The sequence below is a fragment of the Agelaius tricolor genome, unplaced genomic scaffold, assembly GCF_023055355.1.
Source record: "Agelaius tricolor isolate 1412-34295 unplaced genomic scaffold, bAgeTri1.0.p SCAF_2, whole genome shotgun sequence".
NCBI lineage: Eukaryota > Metazoa > Chordata > Aves > Passeriformes > Icteridae > Agelaius > Agelaius tricolor.
This window is the reverse complement of record NW_027269262.1, coordinates 5,049,646-5,070,495: the sequence shown is the minus strand read 5'-3', so window position 1 is coordinate 5,070,495 and position 20,850 is coordinate 5,049,646. Positions and strand designations below refer to the sequence as shown.

Sequence of the window (20,850 nt, the reverse complement as noted above, 5' to 3'; positions counted from 1 at the left end):
AAGTTGTCATGTGTATCCACTTGCTCTAACCTTTGGCCTTTTGTCTAAGTACAAGGCGCATATCAGTTAAATATATGATGTCTTCTCTCTGGGAAACTCAGAGAGTTAATAAGTAATTTTAAACTATTATAATTTTGATGCATGGAAAAAAAACAGCTTGGCATTCCTCAGACAGTACAGCTGGGTAAGTACAGAATTTCCCGGCACTGTTTAAGGCTGGGTGGGGTGGGAAAAAGAAGAAGGAAAAAGAGAAACAAATGAAGTTACTAAAGAAGGGGGGAAAAAATGTGCAGAAATCCTGCCAGAAGTTCAGGAAATCTTTTCTTCCTTGTTTTGCTTATGGAGATCAAAAAATCCAAATTAAATATGAATCCCCCTGCAAAATGCTGATGACTTTGCTCAAACTAGGGCAGCTAAGGTGCTGAGAAGCCATGAAGCTCAGCTGTAGTCCTTCAGATAAATCATAAAAGCAAGTAGCTTAAGTGATAGGTCTCCTGTCTGCAGGATCAGCACAACAGTTCTAATCCTTAAGGAGGAACTGACTCCCAGGTATGCCACCAGCCCAAACCAGTTCTGTTCCAGTCCTCCAGGCACCTCCACAGTACAAGGAGAAAATAGCAGCTGCAGAGAAGAGCACATGACCACAGCAAAGCCACTGCCATGTTTCAGGGAGATCCCAGCCCACAATGGAGGAACACACAGGGAATTGCAAGTGTCTTTTCCAACCTGTTGCACAGCAGAGTGAAATGCCACTAGCCAGCATGTATATGGGATTTTACAGTGCTAGTGGATGGGACTGTGCTCACAGGTATGCCTGGCCTTCAGGTGGGAGGACAGAATTCCAGACTCAAGAAAGGCCCTTCTTATTCCCTGTTAACTTGGTCTTTTGTCAGCCTGTAGCAATACTCTCAAATCAAATCTGCAATTTCATTGCACCAAATCACTTATTTTTCACCTAAGTACCTCAAAAACAAGCACTGAAAAGTCTACATATCACAGTACATGTCTCCACTTAAAAAAAGACAAGCATTGCACAAGCTATGAGGGTGCATGGTGGAAATTAGACCCACCTTATGAGTCCCATTCATGAAATGTTCAGTCTTCTCTCCTCTCACTTTCCCCATGGCTTCCCTAAGCAGCAAGATTTCTCTATCTAGCATTTTTAAAAGACAAAAGTATCCTTTAATATGTGCAGGAACAAATTCAGGACCATTTATACACAAAATAGATGTTTATCAATATTTGATCTACGTATTGATCTTACCAATGTCAGTGACTCCCCTGACTGGTTTCCTGTGGCCAAACAAGAGCAAATAATTTTTTAAGAGAAATCTGAAGCTAGGAGAATACAACTTGCAGATGTATGTGAGCCAGTACCTCCCTCTCACCCACAAGTTTGGCAGACAGATCTTTCAGAAACAGCTTGCAGGACATGGCCCTGTAAGCAGGAAGGCTTTTAAAGCAGTGCACAGGTACAGGGATGATTTTCATGTCAAGAAAATAATGTTAAGTCCATTAAAAAAACTGCTTTATGCAGTGATTCAGGGACCTGTGAAATTGTGAGAGACCATTGGAATCCCACCCAATGCAAAACACAGCCCAGGGGATTTCATCCATTCGTTTCTGCAGTTGTCTTGCACATCCCACTTCATTAAGCCCCTAACTTTTGACTAACCTCAAACCTGTAATTAATTCCAGAATTAAAATTAACTTAAAAGTCACTGTCTTCAGGGCCATGTCAACACTGCCTTGTGTAAAACAGACCTGGGGGCAGGCCACTAAAATATGACGATGCAACTGTATTGTTGAGAACCTTCTGCTCAACTTCCTCCATATCCCATGGAGCGTCCGTGTCATACAGTAGCAACCTTTCCAGGAAAGAACTTGGCCCACCCACCTGTCAGGGAGCATTTCCTCATCTTTCACAGGACAGGCATTGGCAGACTCAAGTAATCATGGGTGTATCTCAAGAAATGCCCTATCCTGAACCCAGCCCATCCATAGTGCAAGGAGTGTTCATTTTGGATGCAAGATGAACTGGAGAATGACCCCAGACTTGGAACTGTGCTCAAAAGGCAGCCCAGCCATAGCCTACATGCCAGAAAACCCATGATCACTCCTTTGATCATGCTCCCATCATCTGAAGTGCTCTCATCAAAAAGCAAATGCATGAAATCTCTCCTCACACAGAGCATAATTCTGCAGGTTCAAGAAGTGGTCTGCATTATGCTGTTTGGGAGGAAGGGGTACAGTTATGCAGTGCAGCGCTATTAAAATCAGCCATATAAACTGGTTGCTCATCTAATCCATCGCACTGTTTGGCCCACTTGCTCTTTTGAGTTTCTATCTTGTTCTCCAGCTGCAGCTGCCTTGCAACTCCCACTCCCTCTTCTTCACTGTCTTCATGTAAATCAAAAATCCATCAAAGCTCACTTCATTAATAAATCAATTCTTTGGATTACTCAACTATAAAACCATGACTCTGTAGCTGCAAAGGCAGACTATGTTTGAGCACCTGGATGACAGCAAGCAACAGAGAAAAAGAAGTATTTTAATAATACTTAGGGCTCACAGAGGACCTTTTCTTCTTGGCACATCTGAGCTTGCCAGAAGGGTTGTACTATACTAAAAGAAATTCTCATTTCTCACTTGATAGTCACACCCCCAACCCAAAAGATTAAAAAAAAAAAAAAAAAAAAGACCAATGTTCCTATCCTTTTCTGTGCTATTTCCTCTGTTTGAGTGCTATATTCATGGCTTTCTTTCCTGAATATGGGCGAGTACAAATATCAGATGCAGACTAGAAATGCTGGGGCACACACAATGCATTCTTGGTTTCTTCTAAACATCAGACATATCACCAATTAAAAAAGAAAGAAGGAAAAAAAAAAAAAAGAACACACAGCCTCCATTTACCTGCTTTCAAGTAAAGGTAAGGAAATATCTCAAACTTTCCACAAAGCCTGATATTAGCTCGCATCAAAGCCAGGAGAATCCATCCTATTGTTTCCCTTGCTAGTGCTGCATCGCTGCATTCCTACAGAGCTGCTGAATTTGTTCAGAGCTTGTTGATGTTGTTGTTGTTATTGTAAAAGCTAAGTGTTACACAAGACAGAGAGCTTGACAGCTTTCCCACAATCCTCAGCATGTGGGAATAGCGAGTAACAAAGTGTTAACACCTGCCAACTGGTGGTTAGGTGTACATGTCTCTGTTAACAACAAACACTGCTGCTAGCAGTCATCAGAGCAAAGCAGCAAATCTGTTCCCTTCTCCAGCGTGGAAAACACCAAACAATGACAAAAAAAAGGCACCTAATTGCTTGATTAAGATGTATCAGTGTTGGAAACTGCTGATCTAGAACATTGAATCTCTGACATTTACTTCACTCTTGATTAAACAGAAATGTTTAAAACCAGTTATTGTGCAGGTAGAAGCTCAGAGCACTGTGTAACATCCAGGGAATTGTGGCAGTGAAACTTTTTGCAAAGAAACACAATCAGAACTACCTCCTCTCTGCTGTTTCATAAAGGCATCAGATGCTGAGACTCTCTGGCTCTTAGGAAAAAGGGATGGAAGGGCACAAATGATGGACGAGGAGTCAGGTAACTCCTTGGAACTTCCAGAGGAACCTTGTGGAAAAGTCCAGCTCCTGCTCTGAAAAATGTTGCTAGACATGAAAGTCAGGACTGTTTCTTTATGTTGAGGGGGATTAGCTGTGTACTTTTAAAAATCATGTTTTCATTTGGTGATTTCCTAGGCAGCTTTGTGAGCCAGGTGGCACTGATTTATCATCACCAATTTGCATGTGACTAATGTCCTAACCTGAGGCGAAAAGCCTTCTTGCTCTGGATATATCCTCAGTAGCCAGCTTGCTTGTTTTATTGCTCTTTCCCCATGACAAAAATGTAAGGGAGAAGTGAGTCAACTCACTCATCTCAAGTAAACTAGAGATTGCTAAGTCAAAAGGAAGGAAACTTCATTAATGTAACAGTACTCACAAAAGCTCACTGCTGTCCAAATCTCCCTAACTGTACACACAGAAACTGGGGAGAGGCATTAATCCTGATTTTCATCAGAATGTATTTCTTCAGTAATTGCTATAAGGAGAAGAAATTATCCCATTCTTTAGCAGTGGGGCAGGGGGTGGGGGGTGGAATTTCACATTTATGTCTTTCTCCTAAACATATTATCTGAAATAATTCAAACAACTATGATTGTACCTGATTAATCAGATGATGGCCAGGACAAAAGATAGTTTTAACCTACACCAGTTCCTGAATCTAAGTCACATGGGAGGACGAGGGTGAGTGGAAGGCATGAGTAAATTCTTTTGATGGTTCTACCAATTTCTGCCAGCACTAATGTTGCATGAAATAAAGATTTCCAGTAGTCAGCACCTTGAAACAGAGGGCACTCATTCTTCTTATTTCATGACACATCAAGTATTTGAAAATCCTATAAGTAGTAGACAGTTAATGTTTATAAGTTGACTTACAAAGGCTGGCAGAACACTGTTCTGACTTGAAGCAACATCATTTACTAAATTGCTATGGTGAAGGCTCAAACAACCTTCCATATAAAGCTCCCTGCAGAAGGTTCTATGGATAAAAATGGACAATTTTAGTCAGCCAAAAGTGGCTTTCTCCACAAGGAATGGAGAAATAAGGTAATATTGTTGCCTGCCAACATGAATATTGACCAATTTAGTGAGATAGATATTTCCAAATAGCAGTTGGAAAGCTTTTTTGGTATAGGAGGTTTAGGATCACCTGCACTAGAATAGTATTAGAGGAAAATTTCTAAGCTTTGTGTGAATATTCAAGCCCCTTAGCAGATGAATTTAGAATCTCAGTCACATGGTTTCTGTGACTCAGCCATTTGTTAGTCATCCTCTGCCCATTATATCTCAGGAAAGTTACAGATACCCATAATTAGAAAGGCAATCCCCCTCCTTCTGTCTTTTCTGCCTGTTCTCTAGATATCATGTCCTCTCACTCCCTTACTTGCCAGAGGTCCTGTGTTATTTATTCCCATTCCTCTCCCAGCTAGATTTATTTCCTTACGGTCTCACCCATTTTATGCCCTCCCCCTGGTCTCTAGATCCTACCCCATGTTCGGAATGGTCCAAATCAACAGCTGCCCTTGCAGCTCTCTTCAATCCTCCCTTTTCTGAACACAGCAGCTCTGCCTGGGTCCTCATCTCTCTCTCAACGAGTTTTTATCAACAATTGCCTTCTGTGTTCCCATGGGCCTTATTCAATTCAGTGCTATTCTTGCACACTCTGGGAGCATAATGCAAGAGAACTGGGTTGCTTCTGTCTAAACGTCTCCTGGGCTAGTTTTTTAATCTGTCTGAGTTGTTGATCTGTCAAGCTGGCACTTCTGTTTTTCCTCCAAGTAACATTGCTACCTGATGTGTTATTTCTGCTCTTGGATGCTACTCCCTCCATGCATCATTCCACCAGTTCTCCCTCATTTGCTGCATCAAACAGCTTTCTTGGGTTTGCCTTGCAACCCACTATCTTCTCTTCTTGCTGTTCAATCAACTCCCACCATCCCTCTGCCAGGGGTAACTGCCTTGGTCAGAAGCAAGTCCAGTTTTCCCAATACTCCATGATTTTTTTTGTATTTTCTATTTGGTAAAGAGCAGAGATCCCTGAACTACCAAAGCCAGAGGGCCAACTGTCATTCAGCCTGAGACAGTGTAGCTCACAAGGACAAACACACAGAAAATGCTGTAGTGAATTATCAGTGTCTGATCTGCTGTAGGCAAAGGGGCATGCATCACTTAAATCTCAGATTTATGGCCCAGGTAGTGGGAAGCAAGAGAACTCTGGGAAGGACAGGTACATACATGCCCTTATCACACTCAGCACACTCTGAATGCGAGGATGAGTCTCACAGAAAACTCTGTCCATTTAAAAATACTGTGTAATCTTCCCATCAGAAAAAAACACCTTGGTGGAAAATTTCAGACCTATACTAAACTCTCACACCCTTAATGCCATAAACATCTCACACTGACATCTGTAATAGCTCTGCCAATTTACAAATTCTTACTGAGCTACTCTTTCTTTGGTGACAGAAGACATTAGGTCTATTATTGGCTCATTATCCCACACTAGTCCCAAACACACGGCACGTGTATTTCATCTGAGGATAACCCTGCCTTCTTCAGGACAAGACATCCCATGGCAATCCCTTTTCCAGCAGCACTCCTTCCCCTCAGGGTGTTTGCTGGGCATTGCCAGGCTGCCAGGCAGACAGGTTCACACCAGAGCAGCGAGGCTCACTTAGACCCTATTGGTCTGAACTTTATCCATTGTGTTTCTTTCTGAAGGAACCATCTTCAAGGCAGGTTGGTTCTTTGTTCAGACACCTTGTAACACCTGAGACCACAATACTAGAACACTCCAGCAGCAGAAGAACTAAATCTAAATGCAGAAAAAACCCAGCATAGTCTGGTATTTAATGCACAGAGCTGATGATCTTGAATGAGCACACAAACTCAGACTCCATCCATGATTCTACAAGGTGGTGAGGGGTCTGGCAAACTGTGATTTGGCATAGTGAGGTCACATGCTTTCCCTACTGACACGTGCACATTCCTGTCTTCAGTTTTAACATGAACAGGTTAAAGTCCTCCTCTACTACACTACTACATTCAGATGATGGCTGAAAGCTGCATCTTCATAGTGTTTTCCCATTAGGTCAATATCAGCCAACAAAGGAGCATTTGCTTCTTGTTCTTTAGCTGAATAGGAGAAAACAGTTGGTACAATATTAGCCCAAAGAGGGAGGAATATAGAGCACCTGAAATGCACTGCCAACAAAGCAATTAGCAGGAGCACTGGGGGTGGGCACTGATTGCTTGCCCTGTTCATCCACCTCACAGAGGGACTCAGTTCCTGGGTATCCAATAGAATTCATCAGAGCTAACATGCAAAGTTGTGCATACAACTATCTTGGAAATGAAGTACTCTTCCTGTGTTGCAGGAAATAGATCTGTTTCTTGGTAGTCTTTGAACAAAGGAATGAGTTGTCCATTCTGTTCCACACTAATCTTAATAGTTTACATTACAGACTACACTACATTGCTTACAACTGGTCTGTTTGAAGAGCACTGGGAAGGAAATAGTTCTGGTGGTGGTGATGTGGGTGTCTCAAAAGTTCAAACAATGTAAGGACAAAACAGGCACGCGAAAAACACTTCAACACCTACCTCCTGGTAAATTCCAGGGTACTGATCAGTTTAGATCAGTTTTTTTGGAGAGTAATGTCTCAGGACTTGCCAGGCAAGTCTTGTTTCCGTTCCTGTAGCTCAAGGCTCCAGCATTGCACTTTTGATATCCAGTAAGGCAGGGTTCCAAGAGTCCATGGTTCCATCCAGGGTTCCAACAGTCCAGTTTGTCTTTCATCCCTCACCAATGATGTGCAGCCTTTTCGCCATTGAAAATCAGATAAGCAGATAATCAGAGTCTTAATAAAAAGGAATATTTTGGTGTGATTCTAAAATTCCTTCAAGTGAAAGACACATAGGCTTACTCTCTGGACTAACTGCAAGATCTCTCCAGCATAGAGCAACTGAAGTAATCTTGCTAGTGCTTGTCAGGGCCTCAGCATTGGAGTTGTCCTGATCATAAGCACTATAATCCTGTCAAGAGGCAAATACGTAATGACATATCACCAGTCCTTTAGTCTATACAGTTAGCTAAAGACCCTGCATCTGTGTGATCAGATCCTCTGGAAGGAAAGGATAGCATCAAAACAGTAACCTCTGATTTCCAGTTCCTGTTTTGGTTTCTACTCTTCAGCAAACAAAAGATGCCTGTCTTACCCAAGGCTGCCTCAGCATTAGACAGATTGTGTTTCCCAGTCGCTTTCTCTCCTTTTGTCCCATGTTTTAGTTTTTTGCCTGTAAGAACAAAGCCAAGGGTCTTGGGGCTATTTGCATCTTTGGGGGATTTGGATGCACTGCAGGGCGAGGCTGGGCCTCATTTTAAGAATAGGCTCCAGCCCACGCTAGTGCCAAGAGGCTGACTAATGCAATTATTTCCTTGCAGAGCAGCATTTTTCAAAGTGCTGATTCTTATTAAGAAAAAGGAACGGATTTGGAGCTCATATTTTGATCTGGTGCCCAGGATTATTTGGAAATTCTTTTTCCTGGAACGAGACTTTTTATTCCAAATTTCTCCATGGTGGGGAGAGAGGGTTTCCTGGGCAGAATTAGGATAATGATTACAGCCTGCATACAATCAGTTTTAACCGCTGTGGAACTCCAAAAATGAATGTTATTGCTCAGTGGCTTCATTGAAAACAGAAGTATTATTTAACCAGAAGGATGGCAACACATGGAAATAGCTCATTATCATATTTTCTCCCTATTTGAAATGTCACATTGAGTATGTATCTTTCATGTCCACTACACTTTAATTAATTTGGACTGTGTTTAAATATATTACACAGCATGCTTGATTACAAAATTCTGACACATTCCCATTGATGAAGCAGGGCTTTCCTTCAAACACATGTAAAAGGCAACAGGAGCTACTCTGCTAAATATTGTTTTAAATACAATAAGAATACCACATAATCTCTGTGTCTGCCCGTGTTTTTCTGTGGCACGGAACATACAGAGCAAAAACAACATTACATCCAAAACTTGCTGTTTACTGAAGGGACAATGATGTTAACATTATTATTCTAGATCTAAATCTTAACCACTTACCTTATTTACATAATTGCAAGACAAACATATATTTTACTCAATGGCTGGAAAAGATTCCAGCAGTGTGATTGCCTAGAAATTAAAAAGTAGAATTGCAGGGTGTATGTGTGAGATGAAAATGGCTTGTTTTAACACAGCTGGTGTATCTCATCTTCTATGCACTTTCAAACATAGCACTTACCAGAATGATTGTCCTCCTCCACCCAGGTCTCCAACGAAGTAGAGGATTTATTTCATTTGCTAACCTTCCTCTGGAATGCAATCACTCCAAAAGTTAGTCCTGATTTATACTTGTTTAAGCAACTGCGAGAATCAAACCAGTTTTTAAAATAATGTAAAAATGAGAGTTCATTCAACTTTTAGATTTCCTTGGACTGAAATCTTCTATTACTTAGAATTCTATGCTGAATGGGATCAGGAATTTTGTAGAAGGTGTGACTAGTATCTGATGGATAAGATGTCATCTCTGCACTACTGCTTCTGTTGAGGCACTGATGTATTAGCTACTGAACTACTGTAAAACCATTTTAGTTTGAACCATCTTGGGTACAACAAACAGCTGAGGACTTGCCTCCTCAGGGCAGTTCCATGACACCCTATTATCCCACCCACTAGATGCCACCAAGAGCTGATTGTGCCTGTATCGGGAAGGAATCTCTTTCCTCACTACCCACACCCCCTTCAGGAGTCATTTGGAGCCAAGGCTGGTACCAGAAGGAGATCTGATTCCTTCCCTGGGAGCCAACTGAGTGGTATACTTCACACAACAAGCCTCTGCATGACATTACAGTCAATCCCAACAGCTTGTTCTAAAACATATTCCAGGGACGGCTCCTTGGACCGCTGCTTCCTCATCCATCCTCCTAAGAGAGCAGTAATCAAAGTTTTATTATCTGAATCATGGATTCATATTTTTTTATTATTATTTTCCCTAGCAGATGGCCTTTTTCCAAAATAATTTCACAAGCAGAGATTCTTATCATGAGGAAGGTAATACTGTTCTGAAGCAAACTCCCAGATGGGACCACGTGGAATAAATGTGTTGTTCCTTAGATAAAGAGAAGGCGTTAGACTGCTGATCACTGTGTGGATGCTGCCATGGAGGAACAGCACAGCCCTGCTCTGTGCTATTAAATACTCTACTACTTATTCTTCTGCCCTGAGTGTTCAGTCCTCACCCTACATAACCCTTCCCTCAGAAAACATTTACACTGAGAAGAAAAATGTTTTTCAGCATTTGAAAAAGAACAAAAAAGTTGTGTTTAACTACAACACATGTCTGTCTTTAAAAATCTGGATTGGTTTTATATTTAATTCATTGACTGAATTGTAATAAATGAATAAACCTAATTTGGAGGATAATAAAAAATATGAACTGTGTTGCTGATGCCAAAAGCAATAACTACAACTTGGTTTTTCCCAATTCTTTGCTCCTTCAGACCCAAGCATTACTGTTGTAATTTTTTCCTGTATTTTAAGTGTTTTGTTTATTTGATTTCTGCATTAAAGGAGCACTCCAGTGTAATATAAAAGGATACTATAATCACGATGTCTAATTACAAAGAAAAGCTAAGCGTCTAATATAAAAACATGCAATAAAAAAAGAATTACTACCAGATCAAAAGCCACTGACACAAAAATCAGATGAAGCAGGCTAGGAAGCTCCACTCAGCTCTCCCCCTTACAGGGTATGGGGAACAGAAAAATTTGCTGTGTGAGAAGATTGAACAGGGTAATGGATAATGTCATCTAGGCTCCCTCTTCCATGAAAGCCTGGACAAAAGGACCTTCCAAGACCCCTTTTGTGATTCCATAAAATTGGAAGATCTCAATGATGCATGGCTCTCATATTAACTGCAGCTTTTCCTCCTTGGTTTATTCCTAATTTCAAGAGCTTGTTCTTACTTGTTTTGTTGGGTTTGGGGTTTGTTTGTTTGGGATTTTTTGGTTTGTTTGTTTTTCCCCTGATTTCCAAGAGTAACAAATGTGAAATGGTATCCTTTTGGCTGCTAGTGGGCAGGATCTTGTGTTCTTCACACATTTAGATTTTCCATCAAAATCATCAGGAATGTATTAAAACAAGCAGGCTAGTTTCCATCTCTTGGCACGAGTCAATGAAGCATTTAGATGTACATGAAACACAAGACTGACTTTGCAACTGGCAGCTTCTAAAAAGGAGTAGATGATTTAAATATGTTCCTGAAGCAGCAATGTTTCTTTACCTGGCCACAACCAGCCCTACTAAAAGAAACAGTAAAATTGCAGACAGCCTTGCTATCCACAGCTTCCCTCAAATTAACAAGCAATTTAGGTTTGTTTTGTAGACCTTAAAAAGTCTGAAGACCACCTTGTATTAAAGGCAGCTCATTACTCTTGCCCATATGCAAGTGGACAGGAGTCTAATGTGCCAAATTCCAAGCCTGAAAGACTGTTTAACCATAAATCCCCTCACAAAACAGAAGCATGAGTGACTTATGGATTTGAAGATAGAAGGGACAAAAGAACAAAGTAGAGCCATCAGAAGGATTTTTCAGATTCTCAACACCATTGACCCAGAGCAACAACTTTACTGAATCAGCAGAAATTATCCTACAGAAAACAAAACAACAACAAAAAAAAAACCACCAGAAAACACCTCAACCCACAAAAGCAATCCAAATTCCCAAAAACCTCTAAATACTTTTTTGCATCTCATGTGTAGGACTTCATGTTTCTCTGTAACTTGGCAGTGGAGCAACTTTTAGCGAGGATACCAACAGAAGATTCATCAGCAACCATAGTGACATCTGAAGAGGCATATGCTCACAAGAAGTATTTTGCCTGTTTGCTTTAACCTGATAATTAAACCCACAAAGTATAGATATGCCTTGGATAATGTCATTTACCTTGTGCACAGGTGTGTGTTCATGATTTTAAGATTATTTCAGCACTGCAAAAACATTTTATAAAATCCAGATAATGATACTATAATTGTGAGACCGACAAATATAAACATTTTAGAGAGCATTGCTTGTTATTGTTATTTCTGTTTCACTTATAAAGAAATTTCATGTAGGCCGTTTGGCTTTTTCTAGCTGAGGAGAACAGTCATGAGACAAACGATACTTCTTAGAAAAGCATTCTCTATAGATCAGTTCCTTCTAACTCATTCCACTGGCAGACCTCATTCATTTTCCATGTTGGTTTTGATAAAATTAAATAGCTTTAAGAACAATAGAATTACAAGAGTTTTGAGGAAGGATGAAGCCTTAAACAGATAAAATCTTTTTTTCAGAAGAGGTCTGTTACAATCAATTGTTTACAAAGATGATGTAAACAGTCGGATTCCCCTGCAATTTCAAATATGTTTATTTAACTAAGATTTAAGCAACTTAAGTGAATTGTTCAGGATAGATTCTAGTCCAGAAGAATTCTGACTACATTTGCCAGGCAATGATTACCTCCATTATTTGCAACAGTGTTCATTCCTTTGCTCTAGTGTTCCCTTTCTGCATGCAACTTCCATTGATTTTATCATTGCTGCAATTAATTGACCTAAATCTAAAACAGTACTGGAAACAGAATTTAACTTGGTCAAATCACACTAAATTTGAAAGAGATTCACTGCAATGTAATCTCTGCTGAAATGTTTACAAGTTGCCTGCGGAGGAGAACTAAAAGCCAAAAGGGATTTCAGAAGGAAGCTTGTGGAAAGGCGAAATGTACCTAACTACATACACCATGTCACACCACAGTCATGTTCTCATCTCTCCAGGATCTTCAGTCCTACCAAGAATTATATCATTTCAGTTCAGTTCTATACACTACTCCTTCCACTCAAAAGACCAAAAAGAGTGGATTAATCTGCTATAAAGTGGTAGGCATGCAAAATCTAATTGCTGTCAGCATCCTGATGCAAACCACTGTGTAAATCTAAAATCTTTATAATTTCTTTCAATGAGCTTTATCACCAAGATTTGTTTGCACTTCAGGTTTTACCTTCAATGCCCTCTTAACTGCACGTTCCACCTGCATGTCTCTGAGACAACACAAGTCTCCCCATGATTTTCTGTGGCGTAGACTAACCCAAAGAGGAAGAAATACAGATTTAGCTTAAATTTAGTCAGTGGGCATGTTCCTCATGATACAACTTTCAGAAGCAGAAATCCTTGCTGTTACTAAATGAAATGAGAAATGTTACTGTTTCTAGAGATATCAGAAAAAATTTCCACCTTTTTCTGTCTCCTCTTTGCCAAAAAAGACAAGTGAAAAGTACAAACAAGGCTTCCACATTATTAACCTGACAGAACAAGTTGCTTTTAGGCTCCAAGTAAGAGATTGAGCTATTACAGTTTTTATTTCTGGATGGCTCTAGAAAATTCATCGAAAAGGGAGTCTGTGATGATGGGCTCTGGTTGTAGAGAAAAGCTACTCATGAGATTGGAGAACATTCTAATAATTCTGGGATTCAGTAGGCTCACGAAATAGAGACAACACTGCCAGGCACAATGTCCTATCTAATACGAATAAATACTAATAAAATCTTTAAAAGCATGAAAATGTAAATATATTCTCTTAGTGAAAGATATGTCTTAAAACCAGCAGTACACACACACTTTTACAAACATAATAAAGTCTTTCTCCCCAAAAACTTGTGCTTTTTTTTTTTTAAATTAGTATTATTTTAATATAGAACAAACAGCACAGAACTTCAGTGTTCTGAGAATTAGGAGGACATGGACAGATTATTTTTCAGTAGAATTCATAATCTATTTATAAATTGAATTGATTTCTTCCTTAATGGCCTCTGTACCACCAAAAACCAGCAAAAATGCCAAGTAATGCTACTAATGGCTTGTCAGTCTCTATGTATGAGAAGAGTTTGTACCTCTGTACCTGCTTGTACAGAGAATCAGCATGATTACTTGCAGGCACAAATGGGTCATCCAATTAAGGACTCCATTTGGCATCCTAAAAGCTGCGTCTGGCTTTTTGAAATTCTGAGGGTTCATTCTGGGGGAATAAAACAATTATAAGGCATTTTAAAGAGACTATGAAATATAAACTATATAGCTATATTAAAAATATATATAAATTGTAAATTAAAATATATGATAGATGCATCCAGAGTTAGAAAGAATGGAAGAGGAGAGGAGTGATAGACTGGGAGAACAGAGAATATGTCCAAGGTAGGCAGATATGATCTAGGTTACTCTTCACCTTATAGATGAATCATAACAATTCTGAGTACAAGATGACAAACAACCTTAATGAGAGGGAGTGCACAAAACTCAATAAACACATGGGTCTTAGAAACCCATTCATTGATTTAATCTGGCATCTTGAATCCACTAAAGCTTGAAAACAGAGGTGCTGGAAGCCATTTAAGAAGAATGTTGAGAAAACCAATGTATGAAGCAATTTGAGATGCTCACTGATGACAGCATATGAGCATGTAAGAGAGACCTCCACCCAAATAATATGTTCCATTTTTACATCTTGAGTCTGGATGGAATAAGGAGGTGGTTAAGAGCTGAGCACTGGTATGCAGACAGAAAGATCCATAATTCTGAAGAACTCTGGGAAATAATAAAGGAAGTGGTAATTAAATTAAGGCATCCTAGAGAACAAAGGGAATTTGGGGCTAAGTAGTGGGGAAAATGTAAGGAGCGAAGAAGGAAGTTAAAGTCTGAATAAGATGACAGAATTTGGTGCCTAAAGGTATCCAATTTCTCAGCATCTCAGGAATGCAACAAGGTTGTGAGAAAACACTGTTGAAACCTCGATCATTGCTTTTGCCACTGAGCTCATGTCCCAGTAGTGCTTTCTGCTTGAATCAGACTCTAATGTAGGACATTTTAATTGTGATTGCCGGCCCAGCAGAAAATGGTGAGGCTAATGGGCTGGTTATATTTAACATTGCAGAGAGAGAATATGCAGTGAAAGGTGGAACATCAAAAAGAAGAAGTGACAGAGTAAAGAGTTACCTGGAGTCAAAGCGGAGGGAAGAAGATGGTATAAGTAGGGGAAATGTGTTGGAGAAAGGAGGATAACTTCCTACTTTTGGATTGCTGCATTTCTTTACATATATTTTCCCAAGTCTGCTGGTGGTGTTGTGACCTCAGCTATCTCACTTTAAGATCAGGCTGTTTTTTCATGGTTGTTTCAGTTTAATTTCCTCATAAAAGCATGCATCTGCCAGAGTCTACAATCAAATTTACCTTAAGTAGACAACAGTGCAAAAATGAGGGATTCATGGAACTGCTGAGGTGTGAAGGGGCCTCTGGAGATTGTCTAATACAACATCTGTGTCCAAAGCAGGGACAACTAGAGAGATTGGTCCAGTAAGGTTTTGAGTAACTCGAAGGATGGAGGCTCCTCAATCTCTCTAGGGAGCTTGTTCCAGTATTCAACCAGTTTTATACAAAAAAAAAAGTTGTCTTTCAAGTTTACACAGAGTTTCCTGTGTTTCAGTTTGTGCTCATTACCCCTTGTTCTTACACTGGGCATTATCGAGAAGAGTTTGGTTTTCTCTTCTTTACCACTGCTTCATCACATATTTTTGCACATTGAAAAGACCTGCCCCTCGAGACTCTCATTTGTCCAGAGTAAAAAGTTTCAGCTCTCTCATCCTCTCCCAATGTCAGATACTCCAGTACTTTAATCATCTTCATGACCCTTTGCTGAACACTGGGGAGCCCAGAGCAGAATCCAGAATTCCAGAGCAGGATCCAGAACTCCAGGCTCTGGAGGAACCCGGATTGAGAAGAGGGAAGGGAAGGATCATCTCCCTTGACCCACCTGTTCTGCAGTATGGCAAATAAGACAGAATTATTGCAGGGAATTAGCAAAGGAAGACTCAACTTATTACATTTTGCAGAGAAGACTATGAGAAAAGCAGGGTGACCACTTATGTCAACAGTCCAACCTGGTTACACCAAAATATCTCATGGGGTTTCTCTGGTATATACCTTTCTCTCAGGTATCTTTCTCTCAGACTATGGCAAAGACTCAACACCAAAAATCCAACTCCCAAGTAAATTTTCAAAAAATCCATCATATTTTTCAGGATTGTTTATCAGAGTTGCTCACAACCTGTTACAAGACCTAGATCTGTAAAGAAACAGCAGAAGAACAGCTAGCATTATATTACACAACTACAACAAAGTAACCTTTTTCCATATTACTTATCCTGGCTGATGAGAAGTAAATGCACTACTTGTCAGAAACTAAAAGAAATCACTACCAACGTATTAAAAATTATCAAAAATTCTAGAAAAATCTTCACAATTTTCCAGGGCCAAGTTTACAAGCATGCACAAACTGAGATGAACATTTATAGTCCTCCTTTTCCTCTCTCATTACAGTGCACGCTCTCCTGCCTGTGAACAAAAAATCTCTGTAAGGTATGAGTCACAACAGGTGGTAAACACTGCAACATTTGAGGGCTTGTTTAGATGGTAAATGAAACCAATCCAATTAAATCAGCTGTAAATCACACTCTTTAACATTTCATCAGTAGTTAACATGAGACAGAGATTTCAGGGCCATTTTAGTACAGCTAAATGTGATTTCTTTTTTCAGCTTAAATTACATCAAAACTAGGGTTTACAAATAGACCTTAATCAAAATATTATTAATTAGAATGCAGTTATTTCCTTTGGTTCTTGTTACCACATAGATGAATCCTAAGACTTTGTAAACATATGCATACACACACAGAACACTCACTGGTTCAGTGGGAAGACAGATTACAAATTACTCAGCGCTGCCAATTAGTGAACAAGCAGGGCAAAAAAAATCTGCAAATACAGGCAAAGCAGAATGCTTCACAAAATGTATGCTGCTTCTTTTACTTGAAAAATGTCATAACTGATACTGTGAAACATCTTACCAAGAGAACCAGGGAATATCCTGTAACAGTAGATATCAGAAAATATATGAGAATATATAACACATAGGAAAGAAATTCTCATTACAGCCCTGGGTTAAATATTTAGCAAATATTCTCAGAAGAGACGCATGTCAGCTTGAGATACATATCAGCAAATGTCAAGGGAAGCTTTTATGCTGATGTATTGACATAATTGTTCAGGAATACTGCAAGTAATTTTCTGTAGGATGCCCTAAAACAAATTAGTGCTACTATATACACAACCCCCCGTTAAGCTTTCCACCAGCATTTCTGTGGTCATGTTATACCAGTGCAAATGTGCAAGAGCCAGCAAATCTTTAACTCTGCATATTCTGCAAAAAGTTTTCAAATAACTTCCTGTGAGGATTCAACAGAAAATTTTGACCTGCTAAGCTCATTCACTCAGGGAAGAAAAACTGTGCCACATGACCAATAACAAACAGGTTGTACAGCTTAAATTACCAATATTGAACACCTCCACAAACCACAGAATAATTTACAACATATCTGTCAGCTGCAAAGACTTCTGAGGAAACAGCAGCCAACTGGGAGGTGTTGCGTAAAGAGGCGAGATTCAAATAAGCAAATGAGGCAGCTTTAATACTTACATAAGTCAATGCAGCATCTACATTACTTTCACTCTCGTGTCAGCAAGTGGGACTGTTTTCCATGGATCATGTAGAGCCTGTGCCCTTACATGGAGCTGCTTTCTGTGTCAGGGAATCCAAGGCAATGCTATGCAGGAGGGATATGGCCAAAAAATAAATAGATCTTCGCAAAATTAGCATCGCTGGTGTTCAGTCCCTAAGGGACAAAATGATGCAGTCAGAGTCAGGATGACTCCAGACAAATGCCATATCCACTGTGTGGATTAAACATGAATGTCTGGGTGAGTTTTTGCCACCCTATAATGACATTAAATTTTCAGATTCTGGCTCAGTGTCAAAAGACATGAAAAAGGATGTGATTACTCTCTGCAAACATACCAAGGACAAAGTGTATGATAGGAGGAAAGAGGAATGTAAAAACAATGTTGGCACAGCAATAGGGAGAAGTCAGCCAGAAACATGTTTAGATATTAGAAAAAAAGATCATAAGCTTCAGGGAAAAAAGTGACCCTGGGGCAGATATTGCATAAATATAACAAGGGAAGAAATCCTTTCCTCATTTTTAAGATGGTTGATGCTAAACATAATACAATGCAGTTACTTGTTGCAGGAAGGGACACTCTACTCCTATCAAAATTTATATACATAGAAGGAGCGACAGACATAGAAAAAGGTTGGCTGTACATAGCAAGGTGAGCCTCAAAACAATATGAACAAAAGCAAATTTATTTCCTCAAGGAAAAAAGAAACCAAAACCCAGCAGTAAGTAGCTAACATTAGCAACCATGTTATAACTTTGGATGTTGTTTTTTTCAAAATATTGGCATATTTTTGTCATGCAGCTATTATGAAGAAATCACACTGTGAAGCAAGAAGCCTTCCTGCAAACCAGGATGAGGAGCACAGAATCAGCTGCAGTTTTTTCACTACAGGGGTTTCTCTAAAGGAAAAAAATAATAATACGATCATTGGTTTTGTGCACACACACTAAGAAAAATTCAGTTTGCAAACAATGAACATCCTTTGTGTTCAGCATTGGCAAAGCAATTGATTCTAGTTTGAGATTGGACTTGTGCCACTGCAAAAGCAGTTTGTCTTTTCTGTTCTGAAAAGTACTGTAATGAAGAGCTTCAACAGAGAGGATTTTTATCATTAGACTCTGGCTATATTTTCTTTCAATTTCTCTCACTTCACCAAAAAAAGTATGGAATTCATCATTCCAGCATATTGAGAAATGAAGAAACTCTGAAATGCTGCAGAAAATGTTAGAACTAATTATATAACAAAAAAAAAAAAAAAAAAAACCAACAACCCACAAAAACCACAGAGAAACACAACAAAACAAACAAAACAACACCTTCCCCCCCAAGCATTAAATTTCCAATATACTGTTATCCTCCTCCTTCACAGGATTTTCTCTGCTTTCTTCATCAGAATTCAGGAGCACACGAGGATGTTACTTGCCATAGGTCCTGCAGGTCTTAGTATGCATGCTACACACATGATGGAGTAACAGAGAAAACCCCATAATTATCAGGTGAGAAATAGAGTCACATAAATAGAAAAGATTCCTAGAGTGCCAGAGAGCTTTTCTTTTGTACCCTTATGTGTTCAAGAATTCACATTTCCTCTCAAAGGAGATGCCTTTGTATATCCAAGCAAGCAGAATTAGTCTGCTTGAAAAAAAAAATCTGTCCTTCCAACAGCACCTTTATAATAAAATATGAGTAATCCCCTATAAAAATTGGGACCTTACTACAGGTTTCTGAGCCCAAAAGCTTCTTTATTCTTCACTGTGTCAGTATGTCCAATAAAAGATTTCACTTCTCCCTGTGAGTGCTGTACCTCTCATATCCTCAGACCATCTTGGGTAGAACAACCCTGCTGCATTAAGACTCGCAGCCTTAAAACTTGACAGACGTTTCTTTTTAACACCTTTTTATACAAAAGCAATAACAGCAGGTAGTAAACTAGCACTGCTGCACAGCATGGTATAGGAAGGAAGTGCTATAAAACCTATCACAATTATTTCAGTGAAAGACACGGCCATCATTAGTACTGTATTGATCAACCTCCCCCTCCCATCTCCACTGTTGGAAAATTCATTCAACATTATTATTGCTGCCTCAGACAGTATTATTATGACAGACCTGCATTATACAATAAGAGGCTTTGGTATAATTGACATCTGAAGCACCAGGGAGCTCAATTGTTTGCTGCTGGTTAGAATGAGGTCTCCAGAGGGACACTTTCTTCCTTGCAAAAAGGGCTATCACATAGTCTTTGCAGTGTGTAAATCAAATCCTCAGTGACTGCTGTTTTTTCATTACTTGTGTGTGACCTGGAACCAGATCCTTACAACACTGTGCTGCTGATTATCCACCTCTGGAACTCACAACAATACACTGCAATGATGAACCAAGACTTGGAAATTGGGCAAAGCTAATGACCTATCTGGGTTAAAACAACAGAAACTTGTTTATTTTTTTGCCTAGTTAAGTAGGAAATTGGATATATAATCCCACTGTTTGGTGCTGTGGAAAATCTCTGGCTCCCATGCATAGCTGGGCACAGGCCAGACACAGGAAGCACAGGTAGATTTAAAGCAGCCATTCCTCCCACCCTCAACCAAATTAAGCTTTTGCCAGAGGTGGTCATTAAAAGACGCACATGTTGCACATTAAAGGCCATGTGGAAATCAAAGCCAGCAATTTACATAGGGTTTCTGCTAGTGTGAAAGCCCAGGCACGCCTGGGACCTCCATCTGGCAGGAGGCTGAACACAGGAGCTGATGCAGGCAAGCACACACTGAGTCCTACTGAGCCCTGTCCCCCACTGGCAGCTGCACTTCGAACAAAGCACACGCGCAGAATCGGCCCCCAGACAACACATTAGAAAGGCTGATTTTTAATGTCTGACCATAGCCAGCTCAAGCTAGTGGTAATGATTTATAAGGGGGATTTGAGCCCACAGAAAGCACTCTACATCTGCCACAGCATGGGGAAATTCTCCTGCATACCCCAAAGTCAACATAATTTATAAAGTTCATACCCCACATCAGCTGGCCTGAGGAAGAATTCCACACACACACACCATTTGCATGGATTCACAAGCCCAAAGGCCTCCAGATCACTCAGTTAAATTGTGACTCCCTGGGTAATTGCCAGCTCCCCACTCTGCCCATACCAGCTAGGTGGGGCACAGCCAAAGAACCATATGTAGCTTCCTTCCCTGTGCCATCATAGCTTCAAGGAAACACTAGAAGCTGGCACGGGTCACAACTGCTTATTCTTAAGCCAGGACCTGAAACTGCACTGCCAATACCAGAACCAAGGAAGAAGTGGGCAATGGGGAAGGTTGAGAAAACAAGAGCAGTTTTCTTAGGGGAGCAAACCCTCAAATCCAATAGGATTGCTCAGGACACGTGAAGGAGTGTCAGGTCTGCCACCCTCACCTGAGCCACTTCCAGCATGGTGGCATTCCTGAGGTCATGTGGCAGGAGAAAGAGCACACTACTGTGTCCACAGCCTGCTCCCCTCCCCAAAAAGACTACTTTCACCCTTTCCTCAGTTAGGCAGAAATTAAACAGTTTTGCAGTATGGACCAGTGCCTGTTCCCC

General features: G+C 40.1%; 1 long non-coding RNA gene across 1 annotated transcript in view; it reads right to left on the bottom strand.

Annotated features, from left to right (window-relative positions):
• The window catches only part of LOC139600479 (uncharacterized), a 34,378-nt gene extending 17,025 nt beyond the window's left edge, over positions 1–17,353 (bottom strand). Inside the window, exon 1 of the long non-coding RNA XR_011682562.1 lies at positions 17,232–17,353. This is a non-coding gene — a long non-coding RNA (uncharacterized lncRNA). The remainder of the gene's footprint in view (positions 1–17,231) is intronic.
• Between the last annotated feature and the right edge of the window lie 3,497 nt (positions 17,354–20,850).